Raw genomic sequence first — 9,193 nt, 5'->3', positions numbered from 1 at the left:
TTTTTTTTTTTGAAACAGAGTCTCGCTCTGTCACCCAGACTAGAGTGCAGTGGCAAGATCATGGCTCACTGCAGCCTCAACCTCTTAAGTTCAAGTGATCCTTCCACCTCAGCCTCCTGAGTAGCTGGGAACACAGGTGCACACCACCATGTCCGGGTAATTTTTGTATTTTTTGTAGAGATGAGGTCTTACCATGTTGTCCAGGCTGGTCTTAAACTCCTAAGCTCAAGCTCAAGCTATCTGCCCACTTCAGCCTCCTACAGTGCTGGGATTACATGTGTGAACCACCTTGCCTGGCCTCAGTTTTTTAAAATAAAGAATTAGGGGCTCTAAGAGTCTGTTATTTGCCCAACATCACATATTAGTTCGTTAGTCATACTACTTCAGTAATTTAAGGTAAAAATCTAGGATCTCAAGAATAATATTTTTACATAGTCTGTTTCTATTTTAATTATGTAAAGCACAAGTGATCTTTCATTCATGGGCATCATGTTGGGTTTCGTGCCTCCAGCCTCCCATTTGCTGAGTCTCTGCTATCCAGTTGCACTTAATATTGACTATGCTTTTCCGCACTTTTGTTGTTTTTTGTATGGTGGAAATATGAGATTTAGAGTTAGTACAACTGGGGTTGCTACGCTCAATAAATTTTGTTTTTGTCTCTTACACCTGTAATGAATTTCAGATTTCTTTCTTTCTTTTTTTTTTTTTTGAGATGGAGTCTCGTTCTGTCGCCAGGCTGGAATGCAATGGTGCAATCTCGGCTCACTGCAACCTCCGCCTCCTGGGTTCAAGTGATTCTTGTGCCTCAGCCTCCCAAGTAGCTGAGATTACAGGCATGTGCCACCACACCCAGCTAATTTTCGTATTTTTAGTAGAGACAAGGTTTCACCATGTTGGCCAGGATGGTCTCGATCTCCTGACCTCATGATCCACCCGCCTCAGCCTCCGAAAGTGTTGGGATTACAAGTGTGAGCCACCGCACTCCGCCCACATTTCAGATTTCTGACTCTACTGGAATCTCATTTTTTAGTACTGTAAACTCACATCTTCTGCCCCTTGGAATTATGTCTCAGTCTTAAGACTGTTTGTGAATTAACATCTTCCTAAATTTGTATCAAGAAAAAACAGTGCCTTCAGACACAGCGGTGCACACCTGAAGTCCCAGCTGCTCAGGAGGATTACTTGAGCTCAGAAATTGGAATCCAGCTTGGGTAACATAACAGGGAGACCCTGTCTCTAAAAACAAAGAAGAAAAGTAAAGAAAGAGAAAAAATAGCGCCTTGGTATTACCCTGGCTTTATAATGTGCCTAGACGAGATCCTAACCCTTCTAGCCATGCCACCTACAGTGGGAGAGCCTCCCAGTTTTCTGATTGTAGGAACTTTCAGGACACTTAATCTTGAATGGAATCTGAGCCAGTTTCACCAGGACAAAAAGAAGGAGCTGGGTACTGTGTGAACTAATCCAGGGCATTCAGTAACTTTATCACTTTAACCCATATTTATTTACCACAGTGCCTACCATCAAATACTTTTTTTAAAAAAATATTTTGGGCCTCATTGCCTTCTAAGCAACTCTTCAAACTTTCAATTTGAGAGATTCTAGATTTGAAGTATAGACCAATGACAGATATTAAGGACCTCTTTTCAACTAAAATAATTAGTTTAAAAAAAAAGGCACATGTAGTGTCCAGTGAGGAAATGGCCAATTTTGAAAAAGGTGGAAAACCTAAAATAGAAAAACAAATTAAAAGATATGGTTGGAGGGGAGGGATGAGAGAAGTTAAGTAACAATTGGGGAATCATTATCTAATCTCTGTGTTAATAAGGAGAAACATAATTGTGAACAATTAATCATTTCCCTAAATTGAGTCCACAATGTGGCACATATTATTCATTCATTTGTTCAATGAATAGGTATTAAGAAACAGACAATCGGCCGGGCATGTTGGCTCAGGCCTGTAATCCCAGCACTTTTGGAGGCCAAGTCAGGTGGATCATGAGGTCAGAATTTCGAGACCAGCCTGACCAATATGGTGAAACGCCATCTCTACTAAAAATACAAAAATAGCCAGGGGCGATGGCAGACACCTGTAATCCCAGCTACTCTGGAGCCTGAGGCAGGAAAATGGCTTGAACCCAGGAGGCGGAGATTACAGTGAGCCAAGATTGCACCATTGCATTCCGGCCTGGGCGACAGAGCAGAGAGCAAGACTCTGCTTCAAAAAAAAAAAGAAAAAAGAAACAGACAATGAGGCCGGGTGAGGTGGCTCATGCTTGTAATCTCAGCACTTTGGGAGGCTGAGGTGGGTGGATCACAAAGTCAGGTGTTTGAGACCAGCCTGACCAATATGGTGAAACCCTGTCTCTACTAAAAGTACAATAATTAGCTGGGTGTGGTGGTACACACCTGTAATCACAGCTACTCAGGAGGCTGAGGCAGAAGAATCATTTGAACCCAGGAGGCGGAGGTTGCGGTGAGCCGAGATCATGCCACTGCACTCCAGCCTGGGTGACAGAACAAGACTCCATCTCAAAAAAAAAAAAAAAAAAAAAAAAAGACAATATATCAGGCAATGAATGGGGCATCAGGACTATAGTGGGGAATAAAATGGAGTTTACAGTTTAATGCATTGGCCAAAACTTCCAATAGCAACAGTGGTCAGGCATAATAACATATACAGTTTCTATGCAAGCGTTGTGTGGCATACAAAAATGCATGTGTAATGTGAATGATGGAAACTATGAGAAGCTAAAGAGTTGCATCCTCTAATTGAACACGACAGCTGTTACTCAGCTCCCACTGAGCTAATTTTTTTTTCTCTTTTTGAGACAAGTTCTCTCTCTGTCATCCAGGCTTGAGTGCAGTGACACATTCATGGCTCACTGCAGCCTCAACCTCCAGGACTCAAGTGGTCCTCCTGCCTCAGCCTCCTGAGTAGTTGGGACCACAGGTGCATGCCACCATGCCCAGCTAATTTTTGTATTTTTTGTAAAGATGGGGTTTTACCATGTTGTCCAGTCTGGTCTCAAACTCCTGGGCTCAACCAATCCACTTACTCTAGGCTCCCAAAGCACTGGGATTACAGGCGTGAGCCATAGCACTCAGCCAGCTCCCACTAATTTTTGCCTTTCAGAAATGTGAAGCTTAACATTGCCAGATTTTTAAAAATTTTCAAAAAAAACCAGATTTCTAAATTTTTACATGAAATCTACTGGCTAAGAGTTATTGGCTCAAAATTAATTTTTATTTTATTCTTTTTTTTTTTTTTCCGAGGCGGAGTTTCGCTGTTGTTACCCAGACTGGAGTGCAATGGCGTGATCTCGGCTTACCGCAACCTCCTCCTCCTGGGTTCAAGCAATTCTCCTGCCTCAGCCTCCTGAGTAGCTGGGATTACAGGCGCGTGCCACCATGCCCAGCTAATTTTTGTATTTTTAGTAGAGACAGGGTTTCACCGTGTTGACCAGGATGGTCTCGAACTCTTAACCTCGTGATCCATCCGCCTCAGCCTCCCAAAGTGCTGGGATTATAGGCGTGAGCCACCGCACCCGGCCTATTTTATTCTTTTTAGAGACAAGGTCTTGCTCTGTCAGCCAGGCTGAGGTGTCGTGGCAGAATTATAGCTCACTGCAGCCTCAAACCCCTGGGCTCAAGGGATCCTCCTGCCTGAGCTTCCATAACCAGCTCAAATTTATTTATTTATTTATTGATTGATTGATGAGAAGGAGTCTTGCTCTGTCGCCCAGGCTGGAGTGCAGTGGCACACAGTCTTGGCTCACTGCAACCTCCACTTACCGGGTTCAAGCAATTCTCCTGCCTCAGCCTCCTGAATAGCTGGGACTACCACAACACCCAGCTAATTTTTGTATTTTTAATAGAGACATGTTTTTGTTTGTTTGTTTGTTTTTGAGACAGAGTTTTGCTCTTGTTGCCCAGGCTAGAGTGCAAAGGCTCAATCTCAGCTCATCCCAACCTCCTCCTCCCAGGATCAAGTGATTCTCCTGCCACAGCCTCCCGAGTAGCTGGGATTACAGGCACGCACCACCATGCCTGGCTAATTTTGCATTTTTAGTAGAGATGGATTTCTCCATGTTGGTTAGGCTGGTTTCGAACTCTCGACCTCAGGTGATCCACCCGCCCCGGCTTCCCAAAGTGCTGGGATTACAGGCATGAGCCACTGCACCTGGACTGTTTGTTTGTTTTTTGAGATGGAGTCTCCCTCTGTCGCCAGGCTACAGTGCAGTGGCATGATCTCGGCTCACTGCAACCACTGCCTCCCAGGTTCAAGCGATTCTCCTGCCTCAGCCTCCCAAGTAGCTGGGACTACAGGTGCGCGCCACCATGCCCAGCTAATTTTCGTATTTTTAGTAGAGACAGGGTTTCAGTATGTTGGCCAGGATGGTCTCCATCTCTTAACCTTGTGATCTGCCTGCCTCGGCCTCCCAAATTGGGATTACAGCTGTGAGCCATTGCATCCGGCCGAGACATGGTTTTACCGTGTTGGCCAGGCTGGTTTTGAACTCCTGACCTCAAGTAATCTGCCTGTTTCAGCCTTCCGAAGTGCTGGGATCACAGACCTGGGCCACCGGGTCTGGCCTCAAAATTTAAAAACAAACAAACCAGCCCAGTCACAGTGGCTCATGCCTGTAGTCCCAGCTACTCGGGACTGAGGCGAGAGGATCACTTGAACCCGAAAGGTGGAGGCTGCAGTGAGCCAAGATCGTGCCATTGTACTCCAGCCTGGGCGACAGAGCAAGAGTCCATCTTGAAAATAAAAACAAACAAAACCAAAACTCCAAATCACCAGTTTGAGATTTTCTACTTTACGGAGGATTTGTTAATTCAGCAAAAGTGTGAATGAGCTCATGGTTTCGAAATAGTAGGTGTAAGTATAAATTGTTACCTAACCTGCTTGACTTGATTAGCTATGATGCCAAGGAATCAAGGCAGAGTCAGTTAATATGAAACTTTAAATGAATGTCCTAGAATGGCAATCTAGATGACCAGAGGGTATATTCAGTCAGCACTCTAAACAAAATATTTAGGTATATAAATATAATCTTACATATCTATATTTATAGTGAACTCCAGCACGCATGAAAATCTGTAGTGGACTCCAGCACACATGAAAAGCAGAGTAAATGTTAGCACCAGGTAAATGCTGGGACACTTAAGAGGAGCTGTCTGTTTTCAAAGGTGGTTGCTAGCAACTGCAGTGTTTTGGGAAAGTGTCTTTTATTCTGAGACCCTACTCTCTATCTTGTCAGATACCCATTTCTCCACTTACTCTCTTCATTAAAGTTTCCATCTGTATCATGTTCCCCAGCCCTCCCATAGAGGTTTTTCCTTTGAGACTTTGCTTAAAAGTTTATTCTTAGTTCAATACTGTTCCAAAGATATCTACTTAAATTTATCTCAGCCTCATCTGAACTGTTAGTTTTTTTAATTAAAAAAATTTTTTTTCAACACTATCTCACTCTATCACCCAGGCAGGAGTGCAGTAGCAGGATCATGACTCACTGCAGTCTATGCCACCCAGGCTCAAGCGATCCTCCTACCTTAGCCTCCTGAGTAGCTGGGGCTACAGGCACTGGCCACCATGCCTGGCTACTTTTTTTTCTTGGTTTTTAGTAGAGATGAGGTCTGACGATGTTGCTGAGGCTGCTCTGGAACTCCTGAGCTCAAGTGACCCTCCTGCCTCAGCCTCCCAAAGTGCTGAGATTATGGGTGTGAGCCACTGTGCTCGGCCTGAACTTCTTCAGACTTTAGGATCTATATCACTCATCTTAACCTTTAATCACTTACTATCTTGTATTGTTATTTAAAGGTATCACATGGATATGTCTGATGTGGCTGAACTAAAATACAAGTTTATGAGGGCAGGGACTGCAATTTATATTTACTCTAAACTTCCCAACAGTTTAAGATGTGCAAGATCACCTCCAGTTAGGTGATTCACTTCACCAGGGGTACTCAGTATATTTATTTATTTATTTTTTGAGACGGAGTTTCACTCTGCTGCCAGGATGGAGTGCAGTGTGTGATCTCGGCTCACTCCAACCTCTACCTCCCGGGTTCAAGAGATCCTCCTGCCTTGGCCTCCCGAGTAGCTGGGACACAGGTGTGCACCACCAGGAGTGGCTACTTTTTGTATTTTTAGGAGAGACAGGGTTTCAACATGTTGGTCAGGCTGGTCTCGAACTCCTGACGTTAAGTGATCTGCTAGCCTCAGCCTCCCAAAATGCTGGGATTACAGCCATGAGCCACCATGCCTGGCCAATTTTATACCGACAGCATGATTTAGTACAGCAAAAGGACACAAAACAGAATCAGCAAAAGCAGAGGTGCATGAGATAAAGTCTGGAGGAAACCAGGTGCACACAAAGTTCCAAGAGTCCTCCCAGTGGAGTCAAGAAGAATATGCTTAATTCCTTCAGCAACAGGTTCAGAGGACATGGGTAAAATACTGTCTACCAGAAACGCTCATAAGAAATTCAGTGCTTGGGCTTTTTGTTGGGACTGGTCATATAGGCACCCTCTGACACCTAACAAAATTCCAGACTCCTAGAAGCAAGGCAGGTGCTTAATATACACCATATTGTTTGTACAGCTTAGGTACAGACAGTGAGCTATTCTTATCATTCAGGAAAAGTTTTGGCTGGGTGCCTTGGCTCATACCTGTAATTTCAGAACTTTGGGAGGCTGAGGTGGGTGGATCTCTCGATCCCAGGAGTTGGAAACCAGCCTGGGCAACATGGTAAAACCCTGTCTTTACAAAAAATACAAAAATTATCCAGGTGCAGTGCAGCATGTGTGTGGTCCCAGGTTCTGCAGAGGCTGAGGTGGGAGGATCGATTGAACCCAGGAGGTAGAGGCGCAGTGAGCCTAGATCGTGCCAGTTCACTCCAACCTGGCTAGGCAATGGAGTGAGATACTGTCTCAAAAAAAAAAAAAGGAAAATTTTATATCAGCATAGGAAACTATTATTTAGGTTCTTAGACACCAGCACCCTGTTTTGCAAGCTGACCTTTTCAAGGATAACAGTCTTAGGCTTGCTGTGTTAATTCTCTGTACACTCTCCATGAGTTCTCAACAAATAATAGATGCTCACTAAATTCTTGAGTGAAAGAAAAAAGAATGAACTGGGAGATTTTTGTAAATACTATCATACAATGAATTAGACCCATTACTCACATAAATATTCTTCCCATTGATTTATGTGTCTTATAACTTAAAAATCTACATATTTTCCAATTAAAGAAAATTTATCTGGATATTTTTACTCTTTCAATTTTAAAACAAATTGTGCTTTTGGTTAAAAAAACCCACAGTTTCAACAATCTAAATTTTATAAAAAGCAGATATATCCCCTCTCCATTTTCCATCTCCACAGCGAACCACTATTAGTATTTTGGTGTGACTGGACACTGGTGACAGACTCCTGTGATGCCAACACTTTAGGAGACTGAGGTGTGTGGATTGCTTCAGCCCAAAAGTTTGAGACGAACCTGAGCAACATGGTGAAACTCTGCCTTTATTTTTTTAAAAAAAAGAGCTCTTTTCCTTCAGCACGCCACTGAAGATCCTGGTGTCGCTATGGGCTGCTGCCCCGCCCGTTGTTACCGATATTGTAAGAACAAGCCGTACCCAAAGTCTCGCTTCTGCCGAGGTGTCCCTGATGCCAAGATTCGCATCTTTGACCTTGGGTGGAAGAAGGCAAAAGTAGACGAGTTTCCACTCTGTGGCCACATGGTATCAGATGAATATGAGCAGCTCTCCTCTGAAGCCATGGAGGCTGCCCGAATTTGTGCCAATAAGTACATGGTTAAAAGTTGTGACAAAGATGGCTTTCATATCCGAGTGCGGCTCCACCCCTTCCACATCATCCGCATCAACAAGATGTTGTCCTGTGCTGGGGCTGACAGGCTCCAAACAAGCATGTGAGGCACCTTTGGAAAGCCCCAGGGCACTGTGGTCAGGGTTCACATTGGCCAAGTGATCATGTCCATCCGCACCAAGCTGCAGAACAAGGAGCATGTGATTGAGGCCCTGTGCAGGGCCAAGTTCAAGTTCCCTGGCCGCCAGAAGATCCACATCTCAAAAAAGTGGGGCTTCACCAAGTTCAATGCCGATGAATATGAAGACATGGTGGCTGAGAAGCAGCTCATCCCAGATGGCCGTGGGGTTAAGTACATCCCCAATCGTGGCCTTCTGGACAAGTGGCGGGCCCTGCACTCATGAGGGCTTCCACTGTGCTGCCCCCCTCGTAATATGAACCAATAAATTTACTTCCTGTCAAAAAAAAAAAAAGAGTTTGATATGTATCATTCCAGAGTTTTTCCTATGAATGTACAAATAGATATGTACAAAAATATAATCTTGGCCAGGTGCGGTGGCTCACACCTGTAATTTCAACACTTTGGGAGGCCGAGGCAGGTAGATCACCTGAGGTCAGGAGTTCCAGACCAGCCTGGCCAACATGGTGAAACCCCATCTCTACTAAAAATAAAAAAAAATTAGCTGGGCATGATGGCTGATGCCTGTAACCTCAGCTACTCAGGAGGCTGAGGCAGGAGAATTGCTTGAACTCAGGAGGCAGAGGTTGCAGTGAGCTGAGACCGCACCATTGGACTCCAGCCTGGGCAACAAGAACCAAACTCTGTCTCAAAAAAAAAAAAAAAATTATATATATATATATATATATATATAAAAATCTCAATATAAGATTTTCTTGGCTGGGCACGGGTGGCTCATGCCTGTAATCCCAGCACTTTGGGAGCCCGAGGCAGGCGGATTGTCTGGATTTATATTAGGAGTTTGAGACCAGCCTGGGCAACATGGTGAAAAATACAAAATTAGCCGAGCTTGATGTCACTCCCTTGTAATCCCAGTTATGCAGGAGGCTGAGGCAGGAAAATCACTTGAACCCGGGAGGCAGAGATTGCAGTGAGCTGAGATCGAGCCATTGCAATCCAGACTCGGCAAAAGGAGCAAAATCTGTCTCAAAAAAAAAAAAATATATATATATATATATATATATTTCTTACAACATCCGTTTTTCACATAAAATTATATTGTAAATGTCTTTTCACCCATAGATCTACATGTTCTTTTCAATGCTTACATAGTACTCCATTGTATTGAGATATATAATTTACCTATTCCCAGTCTTTTTCTATTAAAAACTATGGTA

At 43.8% G+C, this 9,193-nt stretch overlaps 1 pseudogene; it reads left to right on the top strand.

Moving 5' to 3' along the window:
- The first annotated feature begins 7,539 nt into the window (after nt 1–7,539).
- On the top strand, nt 7,540–8,301 carry LOC105733160 (large ribosomal subunit protein uL16-like; annotated as a pseudogene).
- Nucleotides 8,302–9,193: the final 892 nt, after the last annotated feature.

The sequence above is a fragment of the Aotus nancymaae genome, unplaced genomic scaffold, assembly GCF_030222135.1.
Source record: "Aotus nancymaae isolate 86718 unplaced genomic scaffold, 86718_ANA_hifiasm-v0.15.2.pri h1tg000057l, whole genome shotgun sequence".
Classification (NCBI taxonomy): Eukaryota; Metazoa; Chordata; class Mammalia; order Primates; family Aotidae; genus Aotus; species Aotus nancymaae.
The sequence above is the reverse complement of the archived record's forward strand: the minus strand, read 5'-3'. Positions and strand labels throughout refer to the sequence as shown.